This window comes from Lethenteron reissneri, chromosome 40 (genome assembly GCF_015708825.2).
Source record: "Lethenteron reissneri isolate LAM-NWPU_2019-01 chromosome 40, ASM1570882v1, whole genome shotgun sequence".
Taxonomy (NCBI): domain Eukaryota; kingdom Metazoa; phylum Chordata; class Hyperoartia; order Petromyzontiformes; family Petromyzontidae; genus Lethenteron; species Lethenteron reissneri.
This window is the reverse complement of record NC_083818.1, coordinates 4,685,214-4,706,938: the sequence shown is the minus strand read 5'-3', so window position 1 is coordinate 4,706,938 and position 21,725 is coordinate 4,685,214.

Below are 21,725 nucleotides of genomic sequence, written 5' to 3'. Positions count from 1 at the left end.
GGTCCACCCGTTGAGATCCCGGCTTCGAATGTTTAGGATGTTGAGCAGCGCCACGATTCAACCGCGAAATATGTGAAATCGACGGTCACAGGCCGGGCCACCAAATGACGAGGCACAGGGAAACAAATGGAAACGAACTTAACTGTCGCCGTAGAGTAGTAGCAGTAGCAGTTCGTCGTGTTGCCGGTGTCACGGACTTGAAGCTGTCGTCGGTGCGATCGTTGAACGACGGACGATGCGCGCTCACGTGGCCTGAATGAAACGACTCCCCGTCAAGTAGTAGTAGGAGGTTGTTACCCTTTAAACTGGTACGAAACTGACACCTTTATACAAGGCATCATGTTTGCAAGAACCACAACACAAGTAGTCAAAATGCAAACAAAAAGAAACAACTCTTATAATGATAATATTTACTGTCCTTGAAGTTGATTGGTCCACACCCGAGACAGCTTTCCTTAAGGAAAGCTGTTATTATCATTATCAGAGTTGTTTATTTTTATTTGCATTTTGACTGCTTGTGTTGCGGTTATTGCAAACATGATGCCTTGTATAAAGGTGTCAGTTTTGTACCAGTTTAAAGGGTACAAACCTACTACTATATTTTGCCACTGCTAAAGGAGATGTCTCATAGTGACTCCCCGTCAAATCGTTCAGCGACGTCGCCTGATTCGCCGCGGTGAGCCACCGCTGGTCTCTCGGTGAAGACTCGTCTGAGTATTGACTTTTCTCAAAGCCGTCATCATCATCGTCGTTGTCGTGGTCGTCGCCATAATGACTATAATTTAAACAGGGTGCCTTCTTTCGGCGTGTTTTCAGGGTGAAATCCGACTACATTTCTGTTGCCTTTTTTGCGCTTTGAGTTCCCATCGCCTGCCTTAGTGGGGGGGGGGGGGGGGGGGGGGGAGTTAGTGGGGGGAGTTAGTGGGGTTTGACTGTGCGACAGACACGCGGCCCGACCCGGTCCGGCACGGCACGGTTCACGGCCCGGTTTATCCACACGGGGTTGCTTGGCACGGCTGTTAACAGCAACGGCGGTGGGGCACAACCACCAGCAACAACAACAACTCGCAACCATCCAGTAGCAACATGCAACCACCAGCAGCAACAATGCGCAACCACTTGTAGCAACAACACAGCCGTCAATAACACACAACAGATGTCAGCGAAACAACCATATTCACAAGAGACAACCACCAGAACACAACCACTGTCGACAATAACAAGAACCAGTAAAACAACACAACCCAGATCCTCCAGCACAAAATATCTCTCTATTGGGGCATAATCGACAAAAAAATGTATATTGAAAGAGCAATTGAACAAAATGCAACTAAACACACAACAACAACAACGACCGCCATTCGCCACTGAGTGGCGGTGACGTCGCCACGACGCTTGTGCCAGGCTACGTGCACATTGAGGCCACGTGAAGTGTCGAATGCCCGCTGGCAGCGGGAGGTTACGGGGCAGACTCAGCAGGTGCCATGGGTCGACTGACTGAGATGACTGGCCGATGCACCACCTCTGCCCCCCTACTGTGCCAACTAAACACACACACACGAACATACACGCATGAACACACACGCATGAACAGACCCAGATGAACACACAAACATGAACGCACATGCATGAACACACATGAACGCACATACATGAACACACACACATGAACGCACATGCATGAACACACACGCATGAACACACTCACACATGAACACAAGTGACTGCATTCACAATCCAACACACACACACACGCAGTTTAGCGCACCCAGCCCAACGTTTCGGAATACGAGTTTCGTTTCCTCGGCGATACAAAGCCATTGGCGTCGGGCAAACAACATCGATTGCTTAACAATAATGTGCACGCAAGTGTTTTAATGGTGTCGTGGTGTCACGTGAGTCGATCAGCAAATCATGTGCGGTGAGGCACAGCGTGGGCACTCCCATCTCTTCCAAGACATCGCCTGGCCACCCGTGGAAGAGTAGACCAAGGATACCACCTCGAGGAAGGAACCCCCCCCCCCCCATCCCGAGCTCCCTCACAGTCCAGGAGGAGGTCGCTACCGCCAGCAGTGCCGCTTGGCAGGCAGTTGCAGGGATGCGCCTTTACCGATGTTATATTTAGCTGCGTCTAAGACGAAACGTCGACACGACGTCCAGGGGCGTTCATTCGATCATTACAAGTTCACATTGGTGAAGAATTTGTCAAAATCGAGAGGGGGCGCCACCACGGTGGCTAGGAGATGTTAACTTCCTCGCCTGGTCTACAAGAGGTCGTGGGCTCGATCCTGACCCTGACGCCTGCTGCTGCTGCTGTATATTTGGAGTTTGCGTGTCTCTCTCTCATCATCATCACGGTGGCCAGGAGATGTTAACTACCTCGCCTGGTCTACAGGAGGTCGTGGGCTCGATCCCGACCCTGACGCCTGCTGCTGCTGCTGTATATTTGGAGTTTGCGGTGTCTCTCTCTCACCGTGGTCGTCTGGATTTTTTCTCGGGGTCCTCTGGTTTTCCCCAGACTCGACGTCACGCGTTTAGAGTCTTTGTCTGCTATCAATTTCCACGTGATGACGATGATGATGAGTCCACTTCCACTGAGCTATCATTTGTGATCGCCAGGTCGCTTCTGAAAAAGAGCTACGTGGCAGCTCAGGGGGCCTTACCTGGTCAAATAAAACATAGTTTAGTTCATAGTTTAGTTGAATATGACATACCGCGGCCGTCAAAATAAATGGGGGGGGGGGGCGTTGGTGGAGGGGTGGAAGGTGGGGGGTGCTCGCCAGATGACCCTTTTGCCCCCCGGGATTTGCCCTCTGACCCATGACCCACACACCGGCACCACACGCAGGCAGCAGCACCGCGTGAGTTCCACCGCAGCCGTGTGCCGTACAACACGCGTGCATGCGTGTGCACGTGTGTCCGCGTGTAGTTTCGTGTTCGTCGTCGTGGTGGTGGTGGTGTCGTTCCGTGTTCCCCTTTGTTGTACTGTACTATGGCGACACGTCGCCACGTTGGATGTGAGCTGGGCAGGGGGGGGGGTGGTTACCAACGAATTTCACCTTCTCTCCGAACCGCACGTGGACACAAGTAGAAATCGCCATCCTGGGTTAGTTCTACCCAAGTAGAGATTCGATCGTGTTTTGTTTTAGTTCGAGTGGTTGTTTCACGTTTCTCTAATCACGAGAGGTGGCCGGGTGGGTCATAGGTCACCGACGCTGAGTCGGCATCACCGCTGAGAGCCTGGGTTCAAATCCAGGTCGCTGCCACCGCTGCCCGCTTATTCAACCGCTGTGTTCGCGAGTGCGGTGGATGAGGAGTTGACATCTCAGCCCAGTCACCGGTGACTTCTCACGCCCGTGACCCGTGTAGACTCACGTCGAGACGCACAGGCGACTTACGCAGAGACCCACGGGTTTACAGAGACTCGTAGAGTTACGTAGAGACCCACGCCGCATCGCTTTCCAGGCGTCTGTTCCTATCAAAGTTGTTCTTTTTGGCTTTCGGTTTTCTTCTCTGGGCTCGCTCGTTCGCAGTCGAAACGAAATCTGTCAAAGTAGCGACTCCGCCAAAGCTCCCCCCCCCATCACCACCCCGCCCCCCTGTCCTCCCCCTCCCCTTCCGTCCTTGAGATTTCCACCGCGTTTACTTGGAAGTCCGTGAACTCAGAAATGTAAACTGTTGATATTGGAATGTTGCTTTAAAAATTAAAACAAGATATAGATATAAACTAAAAAGTAAAAAAAAGTACTAAATGCGTCCTGAATCGACGACCGTGGTTTCCCCCTTCCTACGGACTCAACATCAAAAACAAGTGTGTACAATTTTTGTTGATGTTGTTTTTTGTTGTCGTTTGTTTGTTGTTTGTTGTTCTTGCCTAAACCGTTCGATTGATTTTGAATGAATTAATATTTAGGGATGTGATGATTAATCGATTAAAATAGTTTTTTGTGCTCACGATAAATGCATCCAGTTGTATCGAATTGTGCGTGTGTTTGCACCCGCTGTGGTCTCCACTGATTCACGACACTGTCATAATGTTTAGGGGTATTTTTCTTCTATATACACACACACGTACACATAGCGTCATTGTTCGTGCAAATCGCATCTCACAATTGCTGCGGTTGAACCCACGGACAAAGTTGGGAGGCAGCATGCCACACCTGAAGACGTACCAATGAAGTTACTTTGTTTTATTTTTCTTCCGTTTCCGTTACGGTTACGTATCTGTACGTCATCGGAATTGCGAGTAAGACTAAACTACGAAACTATTTTTATTTTACCAGGTAAGGGCCCACTGAACTATATAGCTCTTTTTCAGAAGCGACCTGGCGATCACAAATTATTGCTCAACCAAGTGACTTATCATTAAGTGGAAATTGATAGCAGCAAATACTCTCAAATTGTGACATTGATTCTAAACATGGAGGGAAAAACCGGAGGACCCAGAGAAAAATCCACGCGACCACGGGGAGAGAGACACCACAAACTCCAAATATACAGCGGGCATCAGGGTCGGGATCGAACCCACGACATCCTGCAAACCGGACGAGGTAGTTAATATCCCGCCACCGCAGCGATGATGACGTAGAAGTACGTACAAATACGTCAACATCACCGTGGTGATGACGTACTAGTACGTCTTCAGAATGGGAAAGGGCTAAGGAACGAACACGAAAGTTTTTGATTCCTTGCGGTGGGAGACGGTTGCCCACCTCCCCCTGCGCCCCCCCCCCCCCCCACCGGTTTTTTGTGTCACTTTAAACACGACCAACGCCGTCATCTAGGGCGAAATGGCCGCCGTTGATTCGCATCCAGATGTGATCGGTAGAATCTAAATGCCGGAGATAAAAAAAAAGTCTCTATTAAGGGGCAGACACCGATCGGACGAGGTCTTCAAGCGTACCGACTAGAGACATCGGAGGACTCTCAATGCCTAAATGTGCCACACGCCCTGTCGCATGGCCTTGTGGGAGCCTGGGTACGTCTTCCGACCTGAAGAGGTGCCGATAAAGCTGCAGTCGTCTCCGCTGAAGCCCTCTCGTTGCGGCCAGAAGCAGCACCTGAACCACACCCTGCTGCTTGCCATCGCGCGCAAGAATAGAACATAATCCGCCCGTGGCCCTGTCACGGATGTCATAAACGTGTTTAGAAGTCAGAAATCCTCCTCCTCCCTCTTCCCTCCATCCGACAACAACGGCAAGGCCACGCACGTGTCGACCGAGCAGCTCAAATCGACCCCACAAAGCCACATCTGACACCGCTGATCATTTCCATCGGTTCGGCCCCTGCGAAGGACGGACTCCCATGGGTGGCATTTCAAAAGCCTCCTTCTTGTCGATGCGGGAGCAAGGGCTCCAACTTCACGTGCAGGTGGTCAAGCCCAGGTGACAGCCCGCGTCAGGAGCAGCGGTGCAGGGGATCGCCGTGACGTCTCCTCCGGTTTTTTTTTGTGTTTTCGTAAGCGACGCCTACCGTCGGCAAAGTTATTGCGGTGTTCGTAGATTGGCCACGCGAGTCTGATGGATTCTAAAACTCTATTCATTTGATTGTATTGGAGGTGTAGGGCTATTCTTCAGAAGCCACCTGGCCATTACCAATGAAAGTTCAGCGAAGTGGCGGCCTATCATCAACACGCGGACATTTACAGCAGCAGCAGCAGCAACCAAATAACTCTAAACGCAAGTTGACGTTCATTCTAAACGTATCGGGGGGAAAAACCCAGAGGACCCGGGAGAAAAATCCATGTGGCCACGGGGAGAGAGAGAGAGAAGCAAACTCCAAATATACAGCAGCAGCCATCAGGGGTCGGGATCGGACCCACGACCTCCTGTATACCAGGCGAGGTAGTTAACATCTCTTAGCCACTGTGACGATGATGAGAAAGAGACACGCAAACTCCAAATATACAGCAGCAGGCGTCAGGGGTCGGGATCGAACCCACGACCTCCTGTACACCAGGCGAGGGAGTTAACATCTCTTAGCCACCGTGACGAGGATGAGAGAGAGACACGCAAACTCCAAATATACAGCAGCAGGCGTCAGGGGTCGGGATCGAACCCATGATCTTCTGTACACCAGGCGAGGGAGTTAACATCTTGCGGCACGTGTTAGGTAACCCTGCGAACGCTGAGCCGACGTTGGCACGCGCAGTTGGAACCGTTAGGGGGGGGGGGGGTTGGGGGGAGTCCCCAACGTTGGCCCGACGTTCCGCATCCACCGCGTGGCGAGGTTCGGGGAGGTGGAGAGACAGGGAAGGAGGGTGGGGGGAACTCGGCTCGTGAATGAACATCAGGCGAGCGAGCTGGGTGGGGTGTAAATAGTCAACTCAACTCATCCCGCACGCGGACCGGGCGGCCAAGTAGATTCCCAGCGAGGAGGAGGGCGGGGGGGGGGGGGGCACGGGGTAGTGGGCACGGGGTAGGGGGCACCAGCTAGGGAGGCACGGGGTAGTGGGCACGGGGTAGAGGACACGGGGTAGGGGGGCACGGGGTAGTGGGCACGGGGTAGGGGGCACCAGCTAGGGAGGCACGGGGTAGTGGGCACGGGGTAGAGGACACGGGGTAGGGGGGCACGGGGTAGGGGGGCACGGGGTAGGGGGGCACGGGGTAGGGGGGCACGGGGTAGGGGGGCACGGGGTAGGGGGCACGGGGTAGAGGACACGGGGTAGGGGGGCACGGGGGTAGGGGGGCACGGGGTAGCGGGGCACGGGGTAGGGGGCACGGGGTAGCGGGGCACGGGGTAGAGGGCACGGGGTAGGGGGGCACGGGGTAGGGGGTAGGGGGACACGGGGTAGAGGGCACGGGGTAGGGGGGTAGGGGGTAGGGGGACACGGGGTAGGGGGGGGCACGGGGTAGGGGGGGCACGGGGTAGGGGGGGCACGGGGTAGAGTGATGGTGATGAGATGCCCGGCCGCCGCCGCGTGTTGCATCGAGCGGGGCCTGCGTTACCTAATTGGGACAATCAATCAATGCGCGTAAGTGGTGAGGTAAGCGAAGTGCTTTTTGCACACAGACGGAATTCAAGATGCGGGGCGTTGAGGGCAAACAGAGAGGAGTTGGGGGTGGCTCGGCAGGCGATGCGGGAGAGGTCTCCTCGCCCTGGGCTGTGTCTGGCACAACACTTGAGCCTGGCACCTCTCAGATGCGGGGTTCGAGTCCCGGTGTGGGTCGTCAGTCCTCGTCCGTCGATGCGGAGCAGCGCTCTTCATCGCCGCAAGGCCCCGGCGCGGGCCTTCCGTGCGGCCCTCTGACGTTCGCCCCCTCCCCCCCCCCCCCTCGACACAAAACGCAAAAAGCGAAAAACACCGCCCCCCCCCTCCCCCATCATTATCATCATCATGGTGGTGTCATATACCCCCCCCCCCCCCCCCATGGTTTCAAATGTTTGTGGCGGCCCTCACACGGATGACGTCTTATCGGCCTTCCGTCTGAAAATGAGTGAAGGACGCCGCTGCAGTGGGTAGCGTCAGTCACTTTCCCCTGCCAGCCACAGGCCTCCACCCCCCCCCTCCCCCCACTTGTCTCTCTCTCTGCCCCATTCCTCTTCTTGTCTCTCTCTCTCTCGGCCCCCGTCAGCGGACTCCTCCGGCTCGCCATCCCCTCGACCTCCCCATCCCACTTGCCCTCCGCTCCCTCCCACCCCCCGTCCAAAATCCGCGATGAAACCACGAAGATTCAATGATTCTCTCCGTGATTTGAGGAAGTGAATTTTTGTTTCTTCCGGGACGATCACGCGGCACACGACTCATCGTGCTGCCAGTTTCACACGCGCTGTGGGCCACTCGTTTCTCTTCTTGGTTCTTTCGGTAAAGTCACGTAGAATGGAAATAATAAAATAATAAATAATAAAACATCATTAAAGAATTCTCACGACGTTTCGGCCACAACGCAAGCAGCCGTCCTCAGGTGAAGAACAGGTCTGTCAGAAACACAGCGTCAGAAAGACAGCGTCTTTCTGACAGACCTATTCTTCACCTGAGGACGGCTGCTTCACCTGAGGACGGCTGCTTGCGTTGTGGCCGAAACGTCGTGAGAATTATGTTATTATGTTTTATTTTTATTATTTTTATTATTTCCATTTTACGTGACTTTACCGAAAGAACCAAGAAGATGAATCCATGCAGTCACGAAAGCTTTAAATCGAAATCCACTCATTTCTGTCCCCTGCTCCAATGTTGTCATTCTGTCCCTCGACATTCACCGGCCGCTGATGGTGGCTGCAGTGGTGGCGGTGACCACGCGGCTGCACGCGGCCGCCTGTAATCCAACAGCGAGGGGGGGTGGATTGGTGGAACACCACGCACAGACGGTTTTATTTAACTCACTCTGTCTGTTGTTGTTGTATCCTCAAATCTTGTAACTCAATTTTAACCCACTTCCCAATGTGCTATCGACTGCAAACTTGGTATACTTGTGTCATACTGATGACAATACTATATTCTATCATTTAAAAATATGTATATATATTTTTTAACATTTGTTTTAATATGTTATGTTTCGGCTTGGGTCTAATTGTCCACGATCAACTCACGTTGGCTGTAATTACCCACGGTCCCTTACGTTATGGCACCTTTTGGCGTCATCTGGTCCAACACCATGTGAGACTAGTCTCTAAGAAAAGCTGTCTCGGGTGTGGACCAATCAATTTCAAGGACAGTGCATACATTATCAGAGTTATGTTTTTTGTTTGCATTCCGACCGCAGGTATTGTGGTCAATGCAAACATGACTCCTTGTAAAAAAAGAACTCAGTTTTGTTGCAAGATAAAAGGGTAAAAAAACAATTATCATATTTTGCTACTGGCAAAGGATGTTCCAATGGTGTAAATGATATCTTGTTTGGGTGTTTGAACGTCCGAACACAACTTCTGTTTTATTGCCAGAAAGGGTAAAACCCATTCTTATTTTTCGTAATATTTGACACTGGCAAACACGTCCCATAGATAAACTCTCAACCTGTTCCATCTGGTTTTGCGATAGGAGCATCCCCGCTCCTCGCACGCGTGGTCTGTTCTCTGGCTGCTGCAAATGTTCCCCCGGCAACGTGAAAAACAAACACTCATCCATTAAATTGGTTTTTAAAAAAAACAGCAGAAAAGTCCCATTGTCATCCACGTAGCCAGCACCCCGTGCGCGCTGGGGATCGTTTGTCGCCGTTGTGCGGACGCCGCTTGAGTGAACGGAGCTGTCAGAGAGCGCACGTGTGATCGGCATCACAGTCCGTCCTCCCATAACGCGACTCGGATATAACGCGACATTTTTTTTATAACGCGGATGCCAAATGGATGCGGTCGTATAGCGGCGGCCTCGGCGTAGCATCGTCACACGCGTGGAGGCATTGGGGGATGCTGCTGGATGCTTGTAGATCGGCGGCCCTTCGTAACGTGGGGTGCATCACACACCCCCCTGGGGGTGCGAGACGTGGCCAGATTCATTTCGAAGGTCAATCATCGAAGACACGAATTAAGCACGAGCACGTAAGTTACAACTTACTTTGTTTCATCAAACCCTACCTAGTTCATAACATTGCACATTCACTATGAGACCTCCTTTACCAGTGGCAAAATATAGTAGTAGGTTTTTACCCTTTAAACTGGTACAAAACTGACACCTTTATACAAGGCATCATGTTTGCAATAACCGCCTTTTGGCGTCATCTGGTCCAATACCAATGGAGACTAGGCTCGAACGAAAGCTGTCTCGGGTGTGGACCAATCAACTTCAAGGACAGTGCATATCATTACCATCATCAGAGTGGTTTATTTGTATTTGCATTTTGACTGCTTGTGTTGCGGTTATTGCAAACATGATGCCTTGTTGTATAAAGGTGTCAGTTTTGTACCAGTTTAAAGGGCAAAAACCTACTACAACATTGTACATTGTTTGAACTATTGAGAGCCAAAGGGTTGCAAGTCTGCAGTAAGGGTTACGAACCACTGCTCTCGACGCTGCTCACGTTCTTTGTGCGGCCCTGCGCGCATCGTCTCACGCGTTATCGCGGACTGCGCCTCACCACCTCCAAATCGACATTCTCATAATGACTTATTATCACGCGATTTCTCCAGAACGCGGTGTTGTTCAGGAACGAAACTACCGCGGCTACAGGAGAACCGACTGTAACTACTCCGTGCTACTGGGGAGGCTGGAGGGGGGTTAAGGGCTTTGCTATCGCCTCCTCGCGGGTCTGCTTCCAGCCGCGGGCAGGATTGAAACTCGGGTGGCCGGGTTCGCAATGCGCAGAACGCCGGCCACTTGGCACCGCGCACGGCACAGATGGATCGGTGAGCATCGATCGTTAAACAACTCGGATCAATGCGTATTTCTTGAGCTTCAGAATCGATATCCATCTATAAATCGACGCAGCACTCCACCCGCCCTGTGATATAGAACGCGGCATATTAATTGGGCAAGGCTGATCCTTGACGCGCACACACACACAAGGCTGATCCTTGACGCGCACACACACACAAGGCTGATCCCTGACGCGCACACACACACAAGGCTGATCCTTGACGCGCACACACACACACGGCTGATCCTTGACGCACACACACACGGCTGATCCTTGACGCGCGCACACACACACGGCTGATCCTTGACGCGCACACACACACACGGCTGATCCTTGACGCGCGCACACACACACGGCTGATCCTTGACGCACACACACACAAGGCTGATCCTTGACGCGCACACACACACACGGCTGATCCTTGACGCACACACACACGGCTGATCCTTGACGCGCACACACACACACAGCTGATCCTTGACGCACACACACACAAGGCTGATCCTTGACGCGCACACACACACACGGCTGATCCTTGACGCGCACACACACACAAGGCTGATCCTTGACGCGCGCACACACACACGGCTGATCCTTGACGCACACACACACACGGCTGATCCTTGACGCGCACACACACACACGGCTGATCCTTGACGCACACACACACAAGGCTGATCCTTGACGCACACACACGGCTGATCCTTGACGCGCGCACACACACAAGGCTGATCCTTGACGCGCGCACACACACACGGCTGATCCTTGACGCACACACACACACACAAGGCTGATCCTTGACGCGCACACACACACAAGGCTGATCCTTGACACACACACACACGGCTGATCCTTGACACACACACACACACGGCTGATCCTTGACACACACACACACACGGCTGATCCTTGACACACACACACACACACGGCTGATCCTTGACGCGCACACACACACGGCTGATCCTTGACGCACACACACACACGGCTGATCCTTGACGCACACACACACGGCTGATCCTTGACACACACACACACACGGCTGATCCTTGACACACACACACACGGCTGATCCTTGACACACACACACACACGGCGGACCCTTGACGCACACACACACACACGGCTGATCCTTGATGCACACACACACACGGCTGATCCTTGACACACACACACACACGGCTGATCCTTGACGCACACACACACACACGGCTGATCCTTGACGCACACACACACAAGGCTGATCCTTGACGCACACACACACACGGCTGATCCTTGACACACACACACACACACGGCTGATCCTTGACGCACACACACACACACGGCTGATCCTTGATGCGCACACACACACACGGCTGATCCTTGACAAACACACACACATGGCTGATCCTTGACGCGCACACACACACACGGCTGATCCTTGACGCGCACACACACGCACGGCTGATCCTTGATGCGCACACACACACGGCTGATCCTTGACGCGCACACACACACACGGCTGATCCTTGACGCGCACACACACACGGCTGATCCTTGACACACACACACACAAGGCTGATCCTTGACGCGCGCACACACACACACGGCTGATCCTTGACGCGCACACACACAAGGCTGATCCTTGACGCGCACACACACACGCGCACGGACGCACGCACGCACGCACACACACACACACGCACGCACACACACACGCACGTGGGTGGGCGGGCAGGCGCGCACACAAGAAAAATGCCAATTAAAAACGGCCCTCTCGAGCGTGGCCAATTGACGACCTGGGTTTTTGGTCGCCTCGACGGCTGAACGGGAACGGCGACAACACGAAATGCAATTTGAACGGCGTTGCGTTTGGGGGTTGCCACTTGAATTTGGCCCATCCCCAGCGTGCCGAGGAGCAGTATGGCGTTCATCGCCAGGCTGTGAACGCCACCATTCGCGAAGCGTACGCGGTGTGGCTGGCGGCAACACCAGGTGTGTTCCGCAGAGGATGAGCGAGTGAATGTGTTGCCTTTGTGAGATGGGGAGCGGTAGTGTAGCGGTTAGCGCGCTACGCTATGAAGCCGGTTGACCCGGGTTCGATTCCCGCTCACGGCCCACACCGGTGACGATTATCTGAACCGGTCCTGTGCCTCCCCTAGGTCGACGCAGCCTCAAATGAGTAACCTGGTGAATGGATGTGTAAACATCGCCACTGAGAAGAGAAAAAAGGCGGTCGGGCGTGGTGCTGGTCCACCCACCCCCTCGTGTGCCGTTCCGGCCTTCATAGGTGCCCGCTAACAGCACTTGCCCCCGAACAAGTCTTTACATCTTCTTGGTTCTTAAAAACCCAGCTTAAATATACGCTCCAAACTTGGTGGTGTTTCATTCTTCACCTGAGGACGGCTGCTTGCGTTGTGGCCGAAACGTCGTGAGAATTATATTATTATGTTTTATTTTTATTATTTTATTATTTCCATTCTACGTGACTTTACCGAAATAACCAATAAGATGAATCCCTGCAGTCACGAAAGCTTTAAATCGAAACATCAACATCATCGCCATCATTGTCGTCGTCATCATCCTGCTGCTGTCAAAACCCACCCAAACGACGGTTTCAAAATGTGTGGCGGCCCTCACGCTGACGATGTCTTATCGATTTAAAGCTTTCGTGACTGCAAGGATTCATCTTCTTGGTTCTTTCGGTAAAGTCACGTAGAAGGGAAATAATAAAATATTTCACAAGTAGTACTAATCGCATATCTGCATTTCCCATAAATATGCTAAATTCCTTTTGATATGCAATTTATTTTGTCAAGGCGCCCTTCCCCCCTTCATCGCAGCTTAAATAGTCGCTCCAAGCCTGGGGTGTGTCATTCAGACTCTGTCTTCTCGACAGACCTGTTCTCCACCTGAGGACGGCTGCTTGCGTTGTGGCCGAAACGTCGTGAGAATTATTTTATTATGTTTTATTTTTTTCTTATTTTATTATTTCCATTCTACGTGACTTTACCGAAAGAACCAAGAAGATGTCTTATCGGCGAAGGTACCCTCTGAAATGGAGTGAAGAACACTGCCATCAACAACAACCAATGACGAAGCCAGGATTTTTCAGGTAGGGGGGGGCAACCCCTCCAGCAATGAGAAATGATAGAGGAGTTGTTAGTAAGTAAGGACTTGTCCCCCTTGCTTTTTATCCGACGCGTGTGCGGCGATGACACAGCCATCGATCGAGGGTCGAATTCGAACCGCGTTGTGTGATCGGCATCGCGCTCGCTGAAGGTGTAAGCCTTCAGGGAAGTCGTGTCCTGTAGACGTGTAACGGGTTCCGGAGACACTTGTAGATGTAACTTCTTTATTACAATACAACACTCCAACAGTCCTGATACTCTGTTACAGCCTAGGTACACAGCCTAGCTACACAGCCTAGATACTCTAGATACTCTACTCTGGCTACGCTCGCCCTCACAAGGTCGTACAGTCGGGAGTTCCAGAGTCCCAGCGCTGGCTCTCACAGCATCCCAGGGTCTTCAGATGGCTGGTCGTGGGTCTTGGGTCTTGAGTTACAACTGGCCCCGATCGTCCAGGGAGCTCCGGTTATATGCCCAGTCCCCAACGAGGGGTGGGGCCGTGTGCGCCACCAGACATCCCACAGAGCACACACAGCCCCCCCCCGTTGGCGGCGCCCAGAGGCTTAAGCGTCTGGACCCCCTGGGAACCCAGCGCCTGGCGCCCAGGGGATTACGCGTCTGGACCCACCTGGGAACCCAGAGCCTACAGCAGCCCCTCCCTTCTTATGTCACTACATTACCCCCCTCTATGTAGCCTCCAGCCGTCCCGGCTGTCAATAATTAGAAAGTTTAAATTAACGAAAGGGAGAGAGAGAAGAAAAAAAAATACGCGAGCTTCAACAGGAAAAAAAAGAGAACAAGAAAGCAACCATAAATACCATAACCAACCTGTACAACTCTACACTATATACAAGCATCAATCAACAAAAAGGTGAAGCAATGACACGTGAACAAACGACCCGCGGCACACCTAGCCCTCCTCGGGATCCGCATAGAAAATGGGGAATTAACAACAACAAATATACAGATTCCGACGCGTTGGATGCACAACCAACACCGGTAATCGAACCGAAATCACACAACCACCGCATGGATGGCAGGGATCCACACCACTCTGCCAGCCTCCCATCAGTCAGGTGGAGAGAAGGCGAAGACCAACATGTCGAGCATCCCTCTACACACACTTATCTGGACGTCTGTCTACGTCCCGGGTCGAGAAGTCGTACTTCAGGGCCGACCCATGTACTGGGCAAAGAAGTCGCACTTCAGGGCTGCTCCAGTATCTACATTTTTAAATATATATATAACATTTACATGACACAACCAAAATAAATCTGCCTGCTCCTGTCCATAAATGGTGGCCGCACGCGCGAACCGCATCTCCAAGGCATCCCGTGCTTGCGTCCCAGCAGCCCTCAATGAGGACCACCACCGACATTACATGTCAACCGTTTGCACACCCCGCCTTTCCAACGTGGCGTCTTTATCCTAAAACCGCGCACGTCGGCCATATCGGGGGGGACTTCAACCCAGTCTCTCTCCAAGACTCGCATCGCAGCATATAGCTGTACCGACCGATCTGAGACCCAACCTCTCTCCAAGACTCGCATCGCAGCATATAGCTGTACCGACCGATCTGAGACCCAACCTCTCTCCAAGACTCGCATCGCAGCATATAGCTGTACCGACCGATCTGAGACCCAACCTCTCTCCAAGACTCGCATCGCAGCATATAGCTGTACCGACCGATCTGAGACCCAACCTCTCTCCAAGACTCGCATCGCAGCATATAGCTGTACCGACCGATTGAGACCCAACCTCTCTCCAAGACTCGCATCGCAGCATATAGCTGTACCGACCGATCTGAGACCCAACCTCTCTCCAAGACTCGCATCGCAGCATATAGCTGTACCGACCGATCTGAGACCCAACCTCTCTCCAAGACTCGCATCGCAGCATATAGCTGTACCGACCGATCTGAGACCCAACCTCTCTCCAAGACTCGCATCGCAGCATATAGCTGTACCGACCGATCTGAGACCCAACCTCTCTCCAAGACTCGCATCGCAGCATATAGCTGTACCGACCGATCTGAGACCCAACCTCTCTCCAAGACTCGCATCGCAGCATATAGCTGTACCGACCGATCTGAGACCCAACCTCTCTCCAAGACTCGCATCGCAGCATATAGCTGTACCGACCGATCTGAGACCCAACCTCTCTCCAAGACTCGCATCGCAGCATATAGCTGTACCGACCGATCTGAGACCCAACCTCTCTCCAAGACTCGCATCGCAGCATATAGCTGTACCGACCGATCTGAGACCCAACCCTCTCTCCAAGACTCGCATCGCAGCATATAGCTGTACCGACCGATCTGAGACGACCCATTGTTCACTCCCTGCACAACATGCACCCTAACAACTGAGGGATACAGTCCCAACGTAACGGGACAACTACACCTGAACACCACGAATCTCCAGCCCACTGTTTCAACGCGCCTCGGAGTGTTTCAATCTCCGGGCCGTCAGGGCGAGCCTACAGCTCCAGACGTACCACGGAGGGTCTCAACCTCCGGGCCATCAGGTCAAACCGTCAGCTATTCTATGACGGGACCACACTCTCCGAGCCCTGTGAGCGTGCAGCCCACTAGGCTAGACATGCCACGGAGTGTTTCAATCTCCGGGCTGTCAGGTCAAGCCGTCAGCCATAGCATGACGGGACCACACTCTCCGAGCCATGTGAGCACACAGCCCACTAGGCTAGACATGCCACGGAGTGTCTCTATCTCCGGGCTGTCAGGTCAAGCCGTCAGCCATAGCATGACGGGACCACAACTCTCGTGTTAGACACGCAACACCCGCTGGGACATCCTGGTCAGGATCTGCACCCCAAGATATTTGAGAGCCAGCATGCCAATTCCAATCCTTGGCAGCATGTCACCATCTCAAGATAAATGCCCCATACAGTATATACATCGTTAACAATGACAGCACAAGCTATACATTAACAATCACGAACAAAGCTCAATATAAACCATACATTGTTAACAATCACAAGCAAAGTTTCGCACACACATTGACAACACTCACGAGCGAAGCTCCACACAGTTTACCCAACAACAGTCACGACTCCCCGACGACAACGAAGAAAATATCAACCAAAAAATCATTAATCCGGAGCGCGTAAAATGTACGAAGTGTCAGGGGCCTGGTCTCCCGACCTCCAACCTTTGGCCAGAGCAGCACAGGCGGCGAGCAGCGAGTCGGTCCATGTGCCGGCCCCGGCGCTGGTTACAGTAAGAATGGCGCCCTCACTGTCCGGTCGCAGCGCTGATGACGCGGTATGCTAGGTTGAAGCCAGCTGTCACCCGGCGGTGAGGGACGCACCGCTGATGACGCGGCGTCGTCGGGTTGGCACACGCTGGGCCCGGAAGTGACGTCGCTCCCAGCGGTCACTGCTCCTCTGGTGGAAGTGATGTCATTCCCGGAAGTATCTCTCACATCCGTGGGGGGAATGGCGGCGGCGGGCTCGGGCGAGCGCCGCGCCTCCTCTCTCCCTCCCGCCATCGCCCGCGAGCACCGCAGCTCGCCCAGGAGGGAGGCGGTGGCGCAGAGCAGCTCTGCAAGGCGAAGCAGCGCCTCCTCCATCTCTGCTCCCGACGCTGGAGAGGGGACGGTCGGCGGAGCAGACAGCTGCTCAGCCGGCGGTGCGGCGTTGTTGTCGGCCGGCGTTGGCTGCCCCATCGCTGCCTGCTCCTCTTCATCGCCGTCAGGACTGAAGGTACGTGGCTTACTTCTTGTCTCCATAGCCACTTCTAACACCAAATGTAACGGGTTCCGGAGACACTTGTAGATGTAACTTCTTTATTACAATACAACACTCCAACAGTCCTGATACTCTGTTACAGCCTAGGTACACAGCCTAGCTACACAGCCTAGATACTCTAGATACTCTACTCTGGCTACGCTCGCCCTCACAAGGTCGTACAGTCGGGAGTTCCAGAGTCCCAGCGCTGGCTCTCACAGCATCCCAGGGTCTTCAGATGGCTGGTCGTGGGTCTTGGGTCTTGAGTTACAACTGGGGCCGATCGTCCAGGGAGCTCCGATTATATGCCCAGTCCCCAACGAGGGGTGGGGCCGTGTGCGCCACCAGACATCCCACAGAGCACACACAGCCCCCCCCGTTGGCGGCGCCCAGAGGCTTAAGCGTCTGGACCCCCTGGGAACCCAGCGCCTGGCGCCCAGGGGATTACGCGTCTGGACCCACCTGGGAACCCAGAGCCTACAGCAGCCCCTCCCTTCTTATGTCACTACAGACGCAACTGCGCACAATTCTGAGTCACTTATAACCGCTTTGCCGTTACTTATTGCCAATTATGGACTATCATCTCATAGAGTCCCTGGCACATAATACCATGCTACACAGTGGCAGTGGGGGTCGCAAAATGCCGATTTATTACTAATAAACCCCAATGATCCGATTGAAATTAGGGATTTAGATCGGATCATTGGGGGGGGGGCACGTGTCACCCTACCCCTGCCAGTGACAACAACAACCGCCATTCGCCACTCAGTGGCGGTGACGTCACCACGGCGCTTGTGCCAGGCTACGTGCACGTTGAGGCCACGCGAAGTGTCGAACGCCTGCAGCAGGAGGTCACGGGGCAGACCCAGCAGGTGCCACGGGTCGACTGACTGAGATGACTGCCCCGATGCACCACCTGTGCCCCCTATTGTGCCAAATGTCTCTCTCCGCGCTGTCTCTCTCCACGTTGTACAAGTCTCCCCCGTAGCCAAACGCTGCGGTGACCTCCAGTGGAGGTTGGCACACTGGACGTTTCCATCGGCCGTGTGGCTCAGCCGAATCTCGCCAGGGGTAACAGACTTGTGCATTTGCTGCGGTGCCAGGGAGGATCTGCCCCACCGGTACTTACACTGCCAGCGGCTCAAACCAATGTTCCGCTTTTTGGGGAAATCTTCAGGAAACTGGGGTGCCCTTCTACAACAGCAGCTTCGTATATGGGGTGGTGCCTTACCTGGCTAACAAGCGCCATGACCTCGCCAACTTCGCTTGTGCTCAGGCGAAATGGCGGTGTACAGAACGAGAAAAAAAATGCTGGAAGGTGACACTGACGGCTGCTCTGTGGAGCTTCCAGTGTTCAGGGGCCTGCTCAAGGCGCGGCTCCGGCTGGAGCACGCCATGTACCACACACGTGGCGGTGATGTGCAGCGCGTCTTCTTCGAACGCTGGGGGGCCGGACAAGCCCCTCTCTGCACCAGCGTGGACGGCACCCTCGTGGTGTTCACCTTCTGAAGCGCTCGCTCGTCATCGTGGCGTGTGCGATGACCACCACCACCACGTGGCTTTTCTTTCGTGTTGTGCGCGGTGCATCTAAGCGCCAGAGTGCGTGGTTTTGTGTTATTTGTTACTGGTGACTGCGTATTTCGTATCGGAATCGCCTCCAGTGCTGTTGCGGCTGGCGACAATAAAAGGTTTTTAAAAGTCAAAAGTCTCTCCCCACCGTGTCTCTCTCCCCCACTCTCTCCCCACCGTGTCTCTCTCCGCTGTCTCTCTCCACGCTGTCTCTCTCCCCAACTCTCTCCCCACCGTGTCTCTCTCCGCTGTCTCTCTCCGCTGTCTCTCTCCCCCACTCTCTCCCCACCGTCTCTCTCCCCGCTGTCTCTCTCCACGCTGTCTCTCTCCGCTGTCTCTCTCCCCCACTCTCTCCCCACGCTGTCTCTCTCCCCCACTCTCTCCCCACCGTGTCTCTCTCCGCTGTCTCTCTCCGCGCTGTCTCTCTCCCCAACTCTCTCCCCACCGTGTCTCTCTCCGCTGTCTCTCTCCGCTGTCTCTCTCCCCCACCTCTCTCCCCACCGTGTCTCTCTCCCCCACTCTCTCCCCACCGTGTCTCTCTCCACGCTGTCTCTCTCCCCACTCTCTCTCCCCGCTGTCTCTCTCCCCCACTCTCTCCCCACCGTGTCTCTCTCCACGCTGTCTCTCTCCCCCACTCTCTCCCCACCGTGTCTCTCTCCCCGCTGTCTCTCTCCGCTGTCTCTCTCCCCCACTCTCTCCCCACCGTGTCTCTCTCCGCTGTCTCTCTCCACGCTGTCTCTCTCCCCCACTCTCTCCCCACCGTGTCTCTCTCCCCGCTGTCTCTCTCCACGCTGTCTCTCTCCCCCACTCTCTCCCCACCGTGTCTCTCTCCCCGCTGTCTCTCTCCCCCACTCTCTCCCCACCGTGTCTCTCTCCCCCACTCTCTCCCCCACCGTGTCTCTCTCCCCCACTCTCTCCCCACCGTGTCTCTCTCCACGCTGTCTCTCTCCCCCACTCTCTCCCCACCGTGTCTCTCTCCACGCTGTCTCTCTCCCCCACTCTCTCCCCACCGTGTCTCTCTCCCCGCTGTCTCTCTCCCCCACTCTCTCCCCACCGTGTCTCTCTCCCCCACTCTCTCCCCACCGTGTCTCTCTCCACGCTGTCTCTCTCCCCCACTCTCTCCCCACCGTGTCTCTCTCCGCTGTCTCTCTCCCCGCTGTCTCTCCGCACCGTGTCTCTCTCCCTGCTATCTCTCCGCTGTCTCTCTCCCCGCTGTCTCTCTCCGCTCTCTCTCTCCCCACTGTCTCTCCGCACCGTGTCTCTCTCCCTGCTATCTCTCCGCTGTCTCTCTCCCCACTGTCTCTCCGCACCGTGTCTCTCTCCCCACTGTCTCTCCGCACCGTGTCTCTCTCCCCGCTGTCTCTCTCCGCTGTCTCTCTCCCCACTGTCTCTCCGCACCGTGTCTCTCTCCCCACTGTCTCTCTCCGCTGTCTCTCTCCCCACTCTCTCTCCCCACCGTGTCTCTCTCCCCACTCTCTCCATGCCCATTCTCGGCCTCGAGTCTTCAACCGCTCGTGCTTTAAGCCCCCGGCAGCCTGGACCCTGTCGAACCCCCCCTCCCCCAAGCCTCCTTCCCCCTTCCTTGGCGTGCCCTCTTCACCTACTCCTCTCCTCAATGGCGCCGTCTAGTGGACAGAGGCGAGTTTAGTTCTCGAGCTCGGTCGATGGCACTGTGATGATCTTGACGCGATCATCGCGATCTTCATCATAGTCCTCATCATGATTGTGGGGATTCGTAGAGACATCGTCCTCTTCCCCAATATGCTGTGACGTCTCAAGAGCGCTGTACCACACGCGTCTCGTATCAACGCGTTTGAAAGGGGCACCCCCTCCCACAGTGGCAGCTGTCCCTGTGTGTAAGTTGAACTTCTTTCGCACCGTACGTAGCCAACCGTGCTAATTCGGAGGTGCGGGGGGGGGGAAGGATAACAAACTAAAGACAAAAGGCAGTTCTAAAGAAGTGAGTTTATCAATCTAAATGATGAAGTAAAAGTGCGTAGCTCCCCAGTGGCTTTCTAATATCAGAAAGGAAGAGCGTTCCAGACGGTCACAGAAGCAGCGCATCTGAACGCGCGTGACGCAGTCTTTGTTCGCACAGTGGGGGTCACAGGCGGTGCATCGGCCACTCATTATTTTATTACTTCCCTTCTACGTGACTTTACCGAAAAAACCAAGAAGATCATCTCGGCCAGTCAACCGCATGGCACCTGCTGGGTCGACGCTTCACGTGGCTTTAACGTGCACAAAGCCTGGCACAAACGCCGTGGTGGTGACGTCACCGCCACTTAGTGGCGAATAGCGGTTGTTGTTGTCGTCGCCGGTGTTGGTGGCCGTGAGCGGGAATCGAACTCGGGTCGCCGGGTTCGTAGCGCAGCGCACTAACCGCTGCACCACCGCTCCCCACGCACGTGCACACACGGATAGGTCGATATGCGCGCGCGCGCGCACAAAATAGCAATCATGCCTCACTCAGTGCTGGCAACGTCACCACAGAGCTTTTGCCAGGTTAGGGGCACTGACAAAAGACAAAGATCCCCCGTATAGCTTTTAACAGACTGTTGGGACAAGTGCCGTTATCATTACCAAAGGCCGAAACAGCACACGAGGGGGTGGGTGGCCAGCACCACGCTCCGGCCGCCTTTGTCTCCCCAATGCTGATGTTTACACACCGCACCAGGTGCTCATTTAAGGCTGAGGCGACCTAAGGGAAGTCCCCAGGACCAGTAGGGATTGTTCACCACTTAAGTTGGCCGCGAGCAGGAATCGAACTCGGGTCGCTGGGTTCGTAGCATTGACACACGCCAGCTCACGCGCGCACACCTACATACACTTAATTACAAATATATTAACACGTTTGACACACACGCGTGCACACAGCGAAACTTCTTCTATGACATTTATTGCCGTCACATTTTAGAAATCGCTGTAAATCTGAACTCGGGAACCTCCGTTTTGGCACAAATCCGTCACCTTCATTACGACGCTCCTGACCGCTGGAGACGCGCAC